The sequence below is a fragment of the Crotalus tigris genome, unplaced genomic scaffold (assembly GCF_016545835.1).
Source record: "Crotalus tigris isolate CLP2741 ecotype Arizona unplaced genomic scaffold, ASM1654583v1 scf7180000017735.2152567, whole genome shotgun sequence".
Classification (NCBI taxonomy): Eukaryota; Metazoa; Chordata; class Lepidosauria; order Squamata; family Viperidae; genus Crotalus; species Crotalus tigris.
Window position 1 is genome coordinate 1,358,762 of NW_024096601.1, and position 17,019 is coordinate 1,375,780.

Here is a 17,019-nt window from a genome sequence, read left to right on the forward strand (position 1 = left end):
CGCCGTACATACGTGAAGACGCATCGCTTATCTTCATGCGCGTTGCACAGCAGCCTCTACCCATACAGTGGCGCGCCATTAGCCAGAATATGGGAGATATGGGGAAAAGACTGGAAATAAATTATTTGCATCTCTATGTCCTGATGAACAATGTTAAAGAAAGCAAAAAATGTGTTTGCGTAAATTGAAGAATTATTTCCTATGTTGTGATGGAGAGGTTATGTTGGGGGAGGGGGGCGATGACAACTTCCTCATTGGCTCAAGGGGGCGATTCGTTCAAAAAGGTTAAGAACCACTGGACTAGATGACCTCCAAGGTCTCTTCCAGCTCTATTCTGAATTGAATTGAAAAAAATAGAGGAGAAGGCCAAAGAACAGGAGGCAGATCCAGAAGAAGGTGGAGAGAGAACATCAAAGACACACTACAAAAGCAGCATCTGTTAACAATGATGGAGGCTGCCAGGAGAGTAAGCACCAGAAATTTGCATCTCCCTCAACACCCAAAGCAGAAGAAGGAGGAAGAGGAGGAAGGAGAGAAGGAAGCTTCCATCACACCGATGTAGCTGCCATCTTGACCATATCTTGATGGGGTATTTGGACCACATCCCGGAGACGACCCTGCCAGGCTTTACAGCGGGAAAGGTTTTGGAGCCGGCAGGCCGGAACGGAAACATATGCCTGGGAAAAAAAATAAAATCTGTTAGTGAGCTCTGTTTCTTTAACTGTACCAGCTGGAGAAAATTCCAGCCTCTAGGAATGCAGCGTTTGCTCACTGAGGCGAGGGAGCCCCCTCTAAGTGCTTTGTGGCTGCTGGATATTGATCGGATGTGATGGCTGCAGCCAGGCGTGCAGGTGGAGACTCCACTCAGCTGCTGCCTTGGGGATGGGGTGGGGGAGCGGTGACCCTCCCAAACTGCAGAAGGTGGGGTCTCCGGCACAATCCTGCAGGCACCTGCTCCTCTTTCTCTTCCTCAAGGATGGATGCTGTTGCCACCAGATGCCTGTGCTGTTTGCTGAGCCCGTTCTAGGATGGCATTCACACCACACCCCAAACGCAGCAGTTGCTGTGTTGTGTGAAGCCTGCTCTGGCAGGAACTGTGTATTGTAGCTTAGGCTGGGGATGGGCTCAACCAGTTGTGCCAATTACGGTTTGAGGATTGTATAAATGCAGCCAAGATAACCTTGGAGGATGGACATCTCGGGAAAAGGTCTCTAGGGCGGGGGTCTCCAACCGTGGCAATTTTAAGACTTGTGGACTTCCAGAATAGACAGGAATTCTGGGCGTTGGAAGTCCACAAGTCTTAAAGTTGCCACAGTTGGAGACCCCTGCTCTAGAAGATGGATGGAGAGCCCTAGTTGAGCCTTCAAGTCCCAGAATTGCCTGTCTGCCTACCTGAGAATCGCTGAGCATTCTGGGAGATCAAGGCACCTCTCTGGAAAGCATCCAGGTTGCCGAAAGTGGAGGCAGGTGGGCAGGACGGAGGCAGCAAGCTGAGATAAGCCGGATCCCGTGTCATGGACCAGACATTTCACAGCAGTTGTCTTCGGCTCCAGTTTGCCTCCCCCCCAAAAAATCACACAACTGATTAGGCAGAGCTGGCAGCAGCAGCCTTCACCCCCTTGTACTGCCTTGTCCCCTCCCCACGGCTGCCCCTTCCCCCTGGATAAGCCTGTGGGGAGGGACAAGGGATCCAGAGCCACCAGCACTGTTGAGGAGAGGGGGAGTTCCCCCCACACACATCAGGGGAGGGAGCTGAGACAACCCAGGCCTGGATGATGTGACAGGCCAAGCCTTTTATGGAAGTGAGGGCCCTGCAAGCGTCTTTATCTCTCCCACCCACCTTCCTCCAGGAAGCACAACACCGCAGCTGCTGCGCTTTTGGGCTCCCAAAGGGGACGGCTGGGAGTTCCGCTCGCTCTCGTTAGGCAAGGAGGCAAAGCCAAGCGGGAAACACAACTTGAGCAGGTTTCCCATGGGTGGAGCGCCAGGCCAGTCTGAGGGGCTACAGCTAGGAGAGCCCCCCAAAGCATCATTCTACATCTTTATTTGGAAACCCAGTTGAGGCCCTCTCAGTTAAATAGATCAGTATATTTGTAGATCAATCTATTTCTCCTCCACCTTCTCCTTTTTCCTCCTCCATCTCCTCCTCATACCTCTTCTTCCTCTTCCCCCTTCTCATCCTTATCCCTCCTCCTTCTCCTCCTCCATCTCCTCCTCCGTTTTCCTCATCCCCTTATCCTCATCCTTATTCCTCCTCCTTATCCCTCTTCCTCTTCCTCCTCCACCTTCACCTCCTCCTCTTTCTCCGTCTCCTCTGCCTCTTCCCCTTCTCCTCATCCTCATCCTTATCCCTCCTCTTCTTCCTCTATCTCCTCCTTATCCCTCATCCCTCCGCCTCTTCTTCCACCTTCACCTCCTCCATTCTCCTCTTCTTATACCTCATCCCTCTTCTTTCTCCTCCATCTCCTCTTTCTCCTCCTCTTCCTCCTCGTCCCTTCTTCTTCTCTTCCTCCTCCTCCATTCAATAAAACAGTCCAAAACTCTTGGCTCCTCTGATATGTCACGCTGAGACACACTTCCAATCAAAAAGCAAAAACAACACAGATTTTCAGTGGTATTCACTACCTAAACCAAACCCCGGTTCATTCACAAAGTCTACTTGACAACACACTACTTCAAATCGGCCACAGGGCTCAGTTAAGTCTGTGGGTTGCCCTCCCTGCACAGAAGCTACAGCGCGATTTGTTGCTGTTTACTTACACTAAGCAAAGCGAGGCAATGGTTGTTGAGCCAGTGAACCTGGTTAACTAACTGGAGCTCAGGGCAACGTGTGAACCCAGCCTCTGGCTTGGGTGGGAAAGTCTGCTCAGTTTTAGAGGCTTGAATCTTTGGCTTCTTCTCAGAGAAAGAATTGGCAGTGGGCCCCTTGTTTATTTTTTAGGAAGGCACATGGGAGGAAAATCTCTCCGTATGTTTTGCCCGGTCCCTGCAATGGAAAATCGAGATCTTATAAAAAATAAAATAAAATTGCCCTCTGGGCGAACTTAAAGCTACAGAGGCTCTCTGAAAAATCACCATCTGAGCCCACTGACCAGGTATGACAACGACACTCTCCTTACCTGATTTCCTTGGCTGGTTTTGCACGCAAATGGAATCTCGGGAATATTACTCTGGCGGGAAAAGCTGCTCAGTCAGATAAAAAAGGCTGTAACTCATGAAATAAATGGCTAAGTGTCTGTTGGCAATTCTTTCAGGTGCCCGAAATAATTGGGGTGTTGGTGGGGGGGGAGAGAAGGACCAACGCAGTGGGACAGAACAGCTGTTTTGTACCGCAAGAAGAGTCCAGCTGCATGCCAGGAAGAAAGGAAGACGGATGCCAAAACCCAGGACAATTTCCGCCAGTCCAGTGGGAGCAATATTGAGTTAAATGGTGTTTCTCGGTTTTAGCAATGTGTGTGGACTCCAGTTCCCAGAAGTCCAATCAGCAAGCTGGCTGGGGAATTCTGGGAACTGAAGTCCACATGTCTTAAAGTGGCTGAGGTTGAGAAACACTTGAGTTAAAGGAACCTGATACAGACCTACTAAGGTCCTAATTAATTAATCAATCAATAGAATAGCTTGCCTCCTGCGGTTGTAAGTGACCGATCACTAGAGATTTTCCAAAACAGGCTGGACAACCATTTGACTGGGATGGTATGACTGGGATGGTATGAGATTCAGGTAGGTAGGTAGGTAAGTAGGTAGGTAGGTAGATAGATAGATAGATAGATAGATAGATAGATAGATAGATAGATAGATAGATAGATAGATAGATAGATAGATAGATAAGGGGCTTTTTTGTTATAGAACGCCCAGAATGGAGTTCCGGCACCTTTTTTTTAAAAAAAAGCACTGGATAGGTAGGTAGATAGATAGATAGATAGATAGATAGATAGATAGATAGATAGATAGATAGATAGATAGATAGATAGATAGATCTTTATTGTCATTTTTTACCGTGGGCACAATGGCACACATTAAAAATGAAATTTAGTTGCTTGCTCTTAAAGCGTACACATACATAACATACATTTAAACATACCATATGCAACATATGTATAGATTTATACCCTTACATATAGGTAAGATATAAATATTCATCACTGCCCATCTTGAACATATAACGGAAGGAGGAAGCTTTAGAGTTTAGTAACTTCCTCTCTCCTTATTTAAATCAGACCTTTAACCAGAACCATGAGGACTATACCCTTACATATAGGTAAGATATAAATATTCATCACTGCCCATCTTGAACATATAACGGAAGGAGGAAGCTTTAGAGTTTAGTAACTTCCTCTCTTCTTATTTAAATCAGACCTTTAACCAGAACCATGAGGACTAGAATTTTGCTTTAGTTTAGATGCGACCTTTTACTCAGTAGTAATTCACTTAAAACAGGAAAGCCAAGTTCTATCGCAGGGGTCTTCAAACTTGGCCCTTTTATGACTTGTGGACTTCAACTCCCAGAATTCCTCAGCCATGCTTGGCTGAGGAATTCTGGGAGTTGAAGTCCACAAGTCATAAAAGGGCCAAGTTTGAAGACCCCTGTTCTATCCCGTTGATGACGTGCGAGTGGGATCTCAGTTCCAGCTTGGAAGAGGAGATCCTTTGCAGATCTTGGCAGAACGGTGGGATCTCGCCACACACCACACATGGCTGGCTTGCTAGTTGTGGGCTTCCTGAGTGACTCCAGCAGGCATTGGGCTCATTCAATAAAATATTGCCGGTTGTGTGAATCAAACTCCCAAGGTCCAGGAGAGTGTTTGGGGCAAGAAGCCGCCTGGTTGCCAGAACTGAAGTTAAATTCATCCGTAAGGCCTTCAATAAAATTAGTGAAGAGAACTGGTTCCCTCTTAAAGCCGAATGTCTTGCAATCTTCCCAACCCAATCCTAAAGGGTTAAACTGGATTAACTCTCTTCCCAACCTATTAGGGAGCTGGTGTGGTCTGCGAGCCCCCTGGGCGGACCCCCCCTTCCTCTGGGCTGCTCCCTCTTGCTTTGACTATTTAAGGCAAATCTTACTCCAAACACTCAACCCATCTCTGCCCACTTTTTAAAATAACTTGCTGGGAACAAACAGAGAAAGCAGAAGTCCATAAATCAGGTAGTAACTTGCCAGCGTCTTCCAAATCATACTTCTTTGGACCTCTCCCCTAAAGCTGTTATGAAACAATAAAGCCACTCAGACAGTTCTATATCTGGATGCTGGGAAAGGCACCAACCTGTTGAATTCTACCTGTGACTTGGCCATTAGAGGAAAGATAGGCAAACTAACTGACATGGACAAAATTAAAAATATGACATAATGAACTGGGGGGGGGGGTGTTAAAAAAAGTTGAATGTAAGAACATAAGATGGGTTTTGTCAAAAAAAAGTTCTAATCATTCTCGGCTGAATCCAGGTGAGACAAAGCACCTGATTGACTGAACAAGCTGTAGGCTAAATGTTAACAAGTTTTACATTGAGAACTTTCTTAATTTTATCTCCGGTGGAGTACAGGTTTTCTTTTGACTTAAAACCAACTGTTCAAAGTTACGATGCGCACACACACACACACACACACACACACACACACACACACACAAAGATACGTACGACCCAATTCCAAAGTTCTGATGACCACTCCCCTCGTTTCTCCCAGGATCATGTGGGAGATCAGGGTTCAACCCAGCTGCTATTCTGTTCTATTCTGTTCTATTCTATTCTATTCTATTTTTCCCATTCCATATTTATTCTATTCTATTCTATTTTCTGTTCTATTTTCTATTCTTTTCTATTTTCTATTCTAAATTCTATTCTAAATTCAATTCAATTCTAAATTCTCTATTCTATTCTAAATTCTATTCTATTCTAAATTCACTATTCTATTCTATATTATATATTCTATTCTATTCTATTCTATTCATAAAAATAAAAAATGTCTCCAAGCTGCATGCTTTTATTGACTTAAAATTTGGAGTTAACAATCTTTTTTTCCTGGGGGTTTCTTTGTGGCAAACTAACTCTGCAGGGTTTAGAGATCTCTCCTCTTTGTTTTGCAAAAAGGGAGCACTAACATCTGTCTAGATCTACTCCTCTGAGGATGCCAGTAAAGACAGTCCGGTTGACCAAGCTTTTCATATCTGACCATGTTAAGAGGTGTAGATTTCAACTCCCAGCAAGTTGGCTGGGGGATTCTGGGAGCTGAAGCCCACACCTCTTCAAGTGGCCAAGTTTGGAAAAAAAATCCCACAGATCTTGGAGCAGAGCATCTCAAACTGAGGGCGGGGGGGGGGGCTTTCTGAAGAAGATGCTGTGGGAGGTTGGGTTTCCCCCAGATGCATCAGTGCACACATCGTGCTAAGTTATGGATGATTTCACCAACCGTAGTTTGCTCAGCTTACGTAGAACATGGCAGTTGTTCCTGGTACAAAATTTACTTTTCTCCGGTGCTGACTTGTGAAGCCACTTTGTCTTGGCCCCAGAACAGAAATCCTTTCCTTGAGTAGTCCATAAGCATACGATGAAATGCTTCTATCTTTTTTAGTCATTGCCTTTGAATAGTTTGGTGACTATTAGAAAAAAATAGCAGCATCGGAGTCTGACAAAGCAATGCCACCCTCTCTAGGTAAGCCCACTGGCAGGCATCACTTCAGGGGGGGGGGGTCCCTCAAGCCAGGATCAGCTCGGGTTGCAACAATGACCAAGTTAAATCCATTCCAAGCAAAATGAATGTTCCATTCCTGTCGAATCTCCATCCCTCAGGGGTTCTTGGCTGCAGATGGTGAGCATTGACGCTGGAGTGTGGAGTGAAGTCTGCAGGCCGCTGATGGCGAACCTAGACACACGTGTCAAAAGTGACACACCACGTTTTGGGCCACAGGTTCACCAACGGCTATTCTCAGAAACATACCCTTTTCTTGCACAATTTTCCGAGGCTACGGGAGAATGGGATGTGCTCTGGCGCGCGCAGCCTCCAGACCCTCTTGAAAGTCATGGGAGAGGGCTATCTCTGCTCTTGCACAGGGTCCAGAGCCTCCGAAAATTGTGCAAGAGCTGGGTGTGCTTTTACACAGTTTTTGGAGGCTGTAGAAGACCATTCCCGAAGCCACTTCAAGAATGAAGGAATTGTACGACTTGGAGCCGCCTTGATTTGCATTATTTAAACATAAATGAATAAGTAAAGAATTGTTTCTCTCTTTGCGGTGTACATGGGTGAGAGAGAGAGAGAGAGACCAGCAGAATCAAAGTAGACATTTTCTGAATTTTTGACACACTGAGGGCTTAAGGTTCATCATCACTACTACAGAGGCTAGGCTGGCATATCTGGACCAGGACTGCAATCTATGTCTGCATTGACTTTTGCCTGGGAAGTGGCAGTAAAGTGTAAAACCTTTAGTATTAGGAATGCTTGGTTGATAATTTCTGAGTTTGGAGTCTAAGCAACCTTGTTAGTAAAAAGGATAGGAGACAACAGACAACAAAATAGAATAGAATAGAATATAGAAAATAGAACAGAATAGAATATAGAATAGGAATAGAATAGAACAGAATATAGAACAGAATATAGAATAGAATATAGAAAATAGAATAGAACAGAACAGAATATAGATTATAGAACAGGAATAGAATATTGAATAGAAATAGGAATAGAATAGAATAGAATAGAATAGAATAGAATAGAATAGAATAGAATAGAATAGAATAGAAAACAGAACCGAATAGAATATAGAATAGGAATAGAACAGAACAGAACAGAACAGAATAGAATAGAATAGAATAGAATAGAATAGAGAAAATAGAACAGAATAGAATATAGATTATAGATTATAGAACAGAATAGAAATAGAATAGAATAGAATAAATAGAATAGCTTTATTGCCATTGTGTAACTCACAACAAAATTAAGTGCTGTCTATAGTGCACACTACACACAAGCAGTGCTTTTTTTCTGTTAAAAAAAAAGGTGCCAGAACTCACACATGTCATACAACCCGCCTTGCCTACCCTACAAGGTTCCATCCAAAAAAGGTGCCGGAACTCCGTTCTGGGCGTTCTATGAGAAAAAAAAGCCCTGCACACAAGTAAAAACCACAAGTAAACATATATACACACATCCTTCACATTCTACTCACCATTGCGCTGCCCCTAATATTGCACTTCAGTGTTGCTCTATACAGTTGTATTTAATATGGTTACAGCTCTGGGAGAAAAACTATTTTTTCAGCCTGTTTGTCTTGGTCTTAGCCACTCTTCGAAGTTACCACTGCACTGAAAACATTGACATGACCGTTTCTTACACTCGGGACCGCTGCAGCTTCCCCGCCTGATTTATACTCGGAGGCTTGGCAAACTGGTTCATATTTATGACCGCTGCTGTGTCTCAAGGTCAAGTGATCCCCTTTTGCGAATTTCTGACAAGCAAAGCCAATGGGGAAGCTGGATTCCCTTAACAACTGTGTTGCTGATTTAACAATCCGCAGTGATTCATTTGACAAGCATGGCCAGAAAAGTCGTAAAATGGGGCCAAACCCACTTAACCAATGTCTCAGCAACTGTAATATTGGTGCTCAGTTGAAGTCATAAACCGAGGACTACCTGTACTGGAAAGACTTAAAGTCCGATGGCAATTTAAAAAATAAAATAAAATAAAATCCTAGAAGAAAGGATTTTTTTTTTTAATGACTTCCTGCAGTGTTGCCAAGAAAAACAGCCTGGGTGATTCTCTCAAGGCCCTAATACAGGGATGCTCAAACATGGCCACTTTACGACTTGTGGACTTCAACTCCCAGAATAGTCTGAGGACCCCTGCCCTAAGAAATGAACCCTACACAGAGGAGATTTCACCTTTAATGAGGCCGCAAAGAAAAGAGACGGATATAACCATTTGCTGGAAACGTTGCTGGCTAAAATAAGTCTGCGAGAGGATCTGGAGACCATCAGCTTCACGCTGTCACAACAAAGTGATCCATGATGAAGTGGGTTTGCTTTATCAGATGGCAGCCATGAATACTTTCTGCGCAGGAAGGAATGCAACATCACAGCAGCATGACCAAGCACAGGCCTGTGCCATTTATAGGGACCACCAGTTTCCGAAGTGAAAAGCCTCTTTCCTGGATTTTTCTTCTCTGCCCAAAGAAGCTTTAAATGGCCTGAGAAATAAATCCTAATTTGTGGGACGATAGGGAAGCCTGGAACCCTTGCAATCTAAGCAACAGCAGCCCGTTTAAAGGCGTTATTTTGCATTTTAAGACGATCCCTTGGCTTCTGGAAAGAAGAATCTGCTTTTAAAACTATAAAGCGAGCGTTGATATGTTCTGCAGCGCCAGGGAAATTTGCACATCATTTGCAAAAGGCAGCAACTGTCTGCCCCAGCTGAAAGCAACGGAGGCTGTGTTTTGGGTGCTGGATGTCCCCAAGCCCTGCACAGTCCTAGTCCCGGTCCGTGTTTATTACAGTCAAGGTCCAGAGTGAGTTACAAACACTCAAGGAATATCCAATGTTTAAATTCTAGAATAAAATAATAAAGAAATAACATTCCAATTCAAATCATCATTTGGCGTCCAATCTTTCAGTTGCACGAGAACAAAACACAGCCTGGCCTATCATATAATAGCGATCCTCAAACCGTGGTCACGAAATATACTAAAATGCAAGATGGTGCAAAAGGGTTTGCGGCGTTAATTGGGCAAAATAACGATGATGGATTAATCCCCTCTTTCCAACAAATCCTCAGTTGCTGCTGAGTATAACTGCTCTTAAGTATTGTGATCACAGTCTGTTTGTCCTTAAGCATCCACGGGAGATAAGCAGTGTCAGAATGGCCAGGATACCTATTGATTGTTGGGAAGAGCACAGTCCTATAAAGGTGCGTTTGTACACCTCTGCGCCCCCCTCCCCCCAATATATTTACAGCAAAAAAATATTGTAAATCAGAAAGCAAGGATGCTTCCTTGCTTGAGCAGGGGGCTGGACTAGAAGACCTCCAAGGTCCCTTCCAGCTCTATTCTATTCCTCAGGCTTGTGAAGCGCCTACGTTACATATAATCCTCAATTTACAACCATTCGTTTAGTGTCCACTTGAAGTTACAGAAGCCCTAAAACGTGACTTATGACCGGTCTTCAACTTACGACCGTCACAGCACTCCCGTTATCAGGTGATCAAAATTCTAGCACTTGAAAACCAGCGTGTATTGTTTGCAGCGCCCTGGGATCAGGCAATTGTCATTGGCGACACTCCCAGCTGGCTTCGGACACGCAAAAAAGTCAATGGGGGAAGCCTGATTTGCTGAACGACTATGTGATTCTCTTAACAACTATGGCCAAAACGGTTGTAAAAATAAGTGTGACTCATTTAACCGTTGCCTTGCTTTGCAATGGAAATCCTGATCCCAACTGTAAGTCGTAAGTCAAGGACTTTCTAGATCAGGAGTCTGCAACCTTGACAGCTTTAAGAGGAATTCTGGGAACTGAAGTCCGCAAATCTTAAAGTTGTCAAGGTTGCAGACCCCTGTCCTAGATCTTGCAGGATGCTAACACTCCAGATGTTCAGCATCCTTTGCTAGAGAACCAACAACATTTAAACAGTCACTTGGGCTTCTCCAGCTCTGAGCTCAAATCTGGCTGCTACAAGCTGTCTTGCCCCCCCCCTTTAGGAAAGCCTCAGCTCACAGATTCACGCTGCTTTTTTGAATGATGCAAAGAATGCAGCGTTGAGCATGTTTTTCCTCTTGCCTCCATTGTTTTCAAAGCAGCTATCTACTTATTTATTCATTATTCATGAAGACTTAATATTGCAAGCTGCCTTGTAGGACCAGCCAAGCAAAGATTCCCAGTAGCTGATCAGAAAGTTCTTTAAGTCGGTCTGTTTTGGATTTTACTTGGGTGAGCTGCTTATGTCTGGCTAGGTACCTAGTGGTAGCGCAAGTTGTTTGCATGCAGAGATCCTGGGCTTCCTTCCGTACATCATCATCATCATCATCATCATCATTGAGAATGAGAGGGTGAAGATCTTGTGGGACTTTCGAATACAGACAGATAGCCATTTGGAATACACCAGATATCACAGTTGTAAAAAATCGAAGTATACAGCTGATTGATATCGCTGTACCAGGAGATGCCAGAATCAAAAAAGAACTGGAAAAAATTACAAAATATCACGACTTGGCCATCGAAACTGCGCGATTATGGATGAAATGTGTTAACAATGATACCCATTGTCATCAGGGCACTAGGAACTATGCCCAAAAATATTGCAACTATGCAAAATATTTCAAGAAACTGCAGCTTCCTGCAATAACTCCAGCAATGCTACAAAAAACTGCACTACTCGGAACATCTTATATTTTAAGGAGGTACCTGGTTGACACCTAGGATGCTGATAGCAACCTGTGTCAACCATCAGTGCCAGTCAACTTGAATGTTCGGTTGACTGAGGTTCACGTCTAATGAATAATAATAACATAAAGTTGGAAGGGACCTTGGAGGTCATCTAGTCCAACCCCCTGCTCAGGCAGGAAACCCTATATCATTTCAGACAAATGGCTGTCCAATCTCTTCTTAAAAAGAGTGTTGGAGTATTCATAGCTTCTGGACTCAGGTTGTTCCACTGATTAATTCAGGGGTCCCCAATCCCCGGTCCGTGGACCAGTACTGGGCCGCAGCCTGCCAGCAATGGGTCCACACAAACAAGCAAAGCCCCATCCATGGGATGCAGGCCACACACAAAACCACGCATTCTCCGGTCCGTGGAAAAATCTTTCCCCACAGAACCGGTCCCTGGTGCCCAAAAGGTTGGGGGCCTCTGGATCAATTGTTCTAACTGTCAGGAAATTTCTCCTTAGTTCTAGGTTGCTTCTCTCCTTGATTAGTTTCCATCCGTTGCTTCTTGTCCTGCCTTCAGGTGCTTTGGAGAATAGCTTGACTCCCTCTTCTTTGGGGCAGCCCCTGAGATATTGGAACATGGCTGTCATGTCATCCCTTGTCCTTCTCTTCATTAAACATCTCTCTGTGAAGCTGGAGGGGAGAGAGAGGCTTAACAAACATGTAACTAACTTAACAACTGCAGTGATTCTCTTAACCACTGTGGCAAGAAAGGTCATAAAATGGGGCACCTAGCAACATAAACATGGGGGTCAATTGTAATTTTGAGGACTAGCTGTGGCCCATACGCCTCCAAGCTATCCAATCAGCAAAAGAGGCTGCGTCAGTCCCAACCCAGCCAGAACACTAAATCTTCACCTGGGCCAATGTAGCCTTTTCCCACTCCAATATTTGCAAGTAAGTTGTCCCAGGGCACAGAATAATGGCTGTAACATTTATTTAAGGGAAGATTAAAATACTATCATGGCAGAATCTCGCAAGAAAAAAACAGTCTTGAGATAAGGGCTAGAGCTCTTTGTCTGTTGTTTATATAAGGACGTTATCTACTCAAAGTCAAGTTTCCAGTATCTTTATTGGCCTTTTCCGGGTGAGAAAAGCGGGGGGGGGGGGAAGGTGAAAAGAATGTGGAAAAAGAGAAGGAATAACTCTCGCCCCTCCCCTCATTCCCAGACACTCAGAGTTGTAAGATTTCCTGTGAGAAAAGCAAAATTTCCTGATGGGAAAAATGTAAAGGGAATTCACCGCCACCACTCCCACTCAAAAACTTTTGGTGAGAACGTCTTTCTCTTTCTCACCCTAAAGCAGGACTTAAGATGCCTTTTCTTCTTTTGCTGGAGAGCATAAAGCAGAAATTTTCTTAAGGTGAGGAGCTACAAATTGCTCTGGCTACCATAATCAGAAATACGGAGGAATAAGAAGAGGCTTCTGTGGCCGAAGCTCAAGGGATTCTTACAGGCTATTTTAAGTATAAAATAGCATTTTGCATTTATATAAAATGTAAATTGCACAGACGATATATAATTGCTATTGCCAAAGAATTCTTATAACCAAAAGGTTGTTTTGCCAGGAATCTACCTGTAAAGATACTTTGCAACTCCATTCTTTGCAAATAACCTGACTGCGAAAGAGTTAGTGGTTATTAGCAAGAGCAGTCCTGGCTTAAACGATCACTAGCTGATCCCATTTGATTTTAGCCAAAGTGACAGTTGCTCCTTGAAGTGCAGGGGAAGAATTACCTGACTTTTTTTTTTCAAAATTCAATGGAACGAATTAAATAAAGTTGCTTAATCGGGGGAGGTGTAGTAGGGCATTTACCCCAGTGTGGTGCCTCCTGCCCACTGATCCCTTTTAGTACAGAATTTGCTTTATTTTAATTTATTAGATTTTTTTTTTAAATCCTGCCTTTATTACTTTATGGGTAACTCCAGGCAGCAAATATACATAAAAAAAATTATTCTTCTTTTTATTATTTTTTTTGCCACAAATAACCACCCTGTAAAGTGAGCTGGCTGAGAGGGAAATACCAGCCCAAAGACACCCAGCTGACTTTCATGCCTAAGGCAGGACTAGAACTCACAGCCCCCTGGCTTCTTAGCCAGCACCTTAACAGCTGCACCAAATGAATCCCTTGCTTTCTGCAGATGAAATCAGATTATCCCCCCTCACACAAGGAACAACAAGGAGCATTTTTGCTGGATTAGAGTCTCTAGAATTCCCAGCACCCAGAGAGTCGTAATCCACACGTGAAGGGCGTCAAATGAGAGGAAGATGTGACCGGGCGTTTGTTTTCTCCACAAAATAATCTCCGTATCCGGAGAAAATGAAATTTAACAAACAAAGGAGGACGAGGCGGACTGTAAATGTGTTCCTTGTGTTAGCTGCATGTCTGAACGCGAAAGCTAATCCGAACAAACGGAAGACGAGAAGCCGCGGCGGCGGCGCCCTAAACTCCGGCCAAATTGGTTTGGGGAATAGCCGCCTCTACCCTCCACCCCACCCCACCCCGCCAGTCGCCTTCACACGAGTCTCCTTACACGGGTTGGAGAAGGGAGACCTTCAAAATGCAGGCAGAAGGGGTGAGATTTTTTTTTTCCTTCATGCCTCCCTTCAGACGGCCGCGATGCAGTCAGATTTCGCCCTGCCTTTTTAAAAATTATTATTTGCTTGTCATTTTCTCCTCTCAGAAGAGCGAAGGGAGCTTTTAACACCCCCGCGACCCTTCGCTTCGCTTTCGCCTGGCTGCCTTTCCAAGATAAAACGGGTCTTCTGATCGAGGAAAAACGCGGACCGTTTGGATCCGGTTTTCTTTTTTCTCCTTTCAAAAAAAAAAAAAAAATGTAAATAAGGAAATCAGAAGTCTCCTATACACACGCAAACACACCCAACAAAACCCCGGGCTTCCCAGCGAACGTGTGCATGGGGACCGCCTCGTCGCCTTCAAATTCTTGGCAGCGGGACCCAAATAAGCCAACCCAGATAGTAATAGTAGTAAAGTTGGAAGGGACCTTGGAGGTCATCTAGTCCAACCCCCTGCTCAGGCAGGAAACCCTACACCATTTCGGACAAATGGCTGTCCAATCTCTTCTTAAAAACTTCCAGTGTTGGAGCATTTACTGCTTCTGGAGGCAGGTTGTTCCACTGGTTAATTGTTCTCACTGTCAGGAAGTTTCTCCTTAGTTCTAGGTTGCTTCTCTCCTTAATTAGTTTCCACCCGTTTCCAACGCTTCGAAATAATAGGCAATAACGCTCTCCCCTTTCCAAGAAAAGCGGGGTTCTTCCTTAGCGCCCCCCCCGGCCCCCTCCCCGCGCAGGCGAAGTCTGGCTTGGCAAAGGCGTCGCTTGTCTTCAGCTCAGGTTTCTGCCCGCAATCTCTGCCAGGGCGACCGTGCTCCTGAGCATGTGCGGAGAGCCTTTTTTCTTCCCACAAGGACGCCCTCCGCCCCCCTTCGAAATTAACTATAAAGAAGGGGATGGCGAAAAGGCAGCGGCCCCCACTGCCCCCGGCTGCGGGGACCACCTTTGTGGGGGGGGCTAGAGGGTTACGGACGGGGGGGGGGAGAGAGGAACGATGCCCCGCAAATTGGCCGAGCTTTCAAGCGGCAGGAGAGCCCTTTAGGTTTTCCTGCAACGGATGAACCCCGCAACCTCTCTTGAGAACCGTGGCGGATCGGCCTTCGCGTGGAGAAGCGTTCCGACGTGCGAGAGTCGCTTCCCCTGGCAATTTTACACGCTACCGTCCCGCCGCGCTCCCGGCTCCTTGACGGGTGATGTCCCATTTGAGGAAACAACAGTTCTTTCGTTGACGCTCCAAAAGAGGGTCAGCCTTTGGTCCATTCCTCCTCCCCCCGCCCCGTCGGGGCTTCTGGTGCCCCACTCTCCAGCTCCCCCGATAAACCGGGGTTCGTTACGTGCCCGAGTTCAGAACTGAACCGAATGGAATATTTTCTTTGGCCGAGTCTGATTAGACGCACTAGGAAACCGTCGCGCTAAGCTACAGTTAAACCACAACTGGCAGAGTTCGCCCCGGGTCTTCAGGCCAAAAATGTATAATTTACAAACTACAATCGGGTTAGTCTCGCCATAACCCACGGTGGAAACCAAACAAGGCTTGGTTGTGTGAACCCAGCCCTCAAACACCAACCGCCTTGCTCGAAGACGCGGGATGCTTTCCCGCCCCCACGGGGGCTGGCATCCCTACAGCAAAAGAATAAAAACGGAATAAAATCGACAATCCTACGAGCAGTTTCTAGGAACGGCTTTCATCAAAGTGACCCCGTGGCTTATCTGGAAAAAAGAGAGAGAGAGAGAGAGAGAAGCAAAGGCAGAGCTGGTTAACCGCCTGGATGGGACACCACGAGGAAACCCCAGGGCCCTAGGACTCACTAGGAAGCCGGAAAAAAAAAATAGTCAGAAAATCGTCAACGGCGAAGGACTTTTATTGCTCCCAGAAAGAAAGAAAGAAAAAAGATGCGGACCCTTCGTGAAAGCCACGGGAATCGGGCCAGATCAGAGGGAGAATCCCCGACGTGGGAAGGAAGAAGGAGCCTAGCCGAGTCCCGGGTCTGAGCAGGCCGCGGGCAAAGCGTCATTTCACGGCTTCCCCTTAAGGGAAACGGGGGCGAGGTGGGCCCCTCCAAAGAGATCAAAGCGCATTTCAGGACAGGGAACAAATTTCGCCCAGCAAGCGAATTCATAACGAAACATCTGTATTTCCTATTGTCTCCCCGATCGCAAGCGGGTTTTGCTAACGCTCGTTTCTCTTTAATTCAGCTGCGCCCCGCAAGTCAGGACCCTTCAAATGCAGAATTGGAGGGGGGGACGCTTCCATCTCGCCAATGGCCGCATTCCCACGACCTCCATTTCCCAGCCAATTCCGTTTCTCCAGTTCTCTGCCTTTGCCCCACTCAAAATGACCCAAACCACCCAGGGGCCGCATCCGCAGGCGGCCAGCCCGGCTAAAATGGGCTCAGTGGTTCGGCGTGTCGTGCGAACGCTCGTTCAGAAGACCCCCCCTCCTTTAAGGAGAAACTTCCTAACCACGAGGACAATGAACCAGTGGAACGGCTTGCCACCAGAAATGGTGGGCGCTCCATCCCTGGAGGTTTTTAAGAAGAGGCTGGACGGTCACTTCTCTGGTTCTCCTGCTTGAGCGGAGGGCTGGACTAGAAGACCTCCAAGGTCCCTTCCAGCTCTATTCTATTCCTTCCTTCCACCTGGGAGGAAAGGACAGTCGCGCCCCCCCCCCGGGCGCCCAAAGCAGGACTTTCCTGGTTCCCCCAAAGGGTCCCTTTGCTACTTTGCCAAACGACAAAAAGGGGGGGGGAACCCTTCCTTCTCCCCCTCCTGAGACAGAAAAAAAAAGCGCGCGGGCCCTTTAAGGAAGTTCATCCAAGTTGAAAAAGTTTGGCGGCGGGCGGGCGCTGGGCCGCGGCCGTCGAAAGTCGCTGGGCGGGCGGAGGCGGGGATTGGCTGGCGGGTTCCCCTGGAGACCGAGCGGGGCCCGCCCCCCCGCCGCCTCGGCCCCGCCCCGCCCCGCCCCGCCGGGCGCGCGCACTGGAGGCGGCGAGAGGGGGGGTGCGTGCACGCGCGCGCGGAGGGGGGACTGGCGGGGTCCGGCGG

At 46.4% G+C, this 17,019-nt stretch overlaps 1 long non-coding RNA gene across 3 annotated transcripts; it reads right to left on the reverse strand.

The window, feature by feature from the left end:
• Positions 1-301: 301 nt before the first annotated feature.
• LOC120306383 lies at positions 302-9,590 on the reverse strand. 3 transcript variants are annotated; one of them, XR_005556263.1, is made up of 5 exons: positions 8,154-9,590; positions 6,423-6,856; positions 2,439-2,986; positions 1,393-1,558; positions 302-677 (listed from the first exon to the last, which is right to left on the reverse strand). It is a non-coding gene; the product is annotated as an uncharacterized LOC120306383 (long non-coding RNA). The 3 variants fall into 3 exon arrangements; XR_005556262.1 differs by having other exon boundaries at positions 6,404-6,856; XR_005556261.1 differs by lacking the exon at positions 6,423-6,856 and having other exon boundaries at positions 8,154-9,582.
• Positions 9,591-17,019: the final 7,429 nt, after the last annotated feature.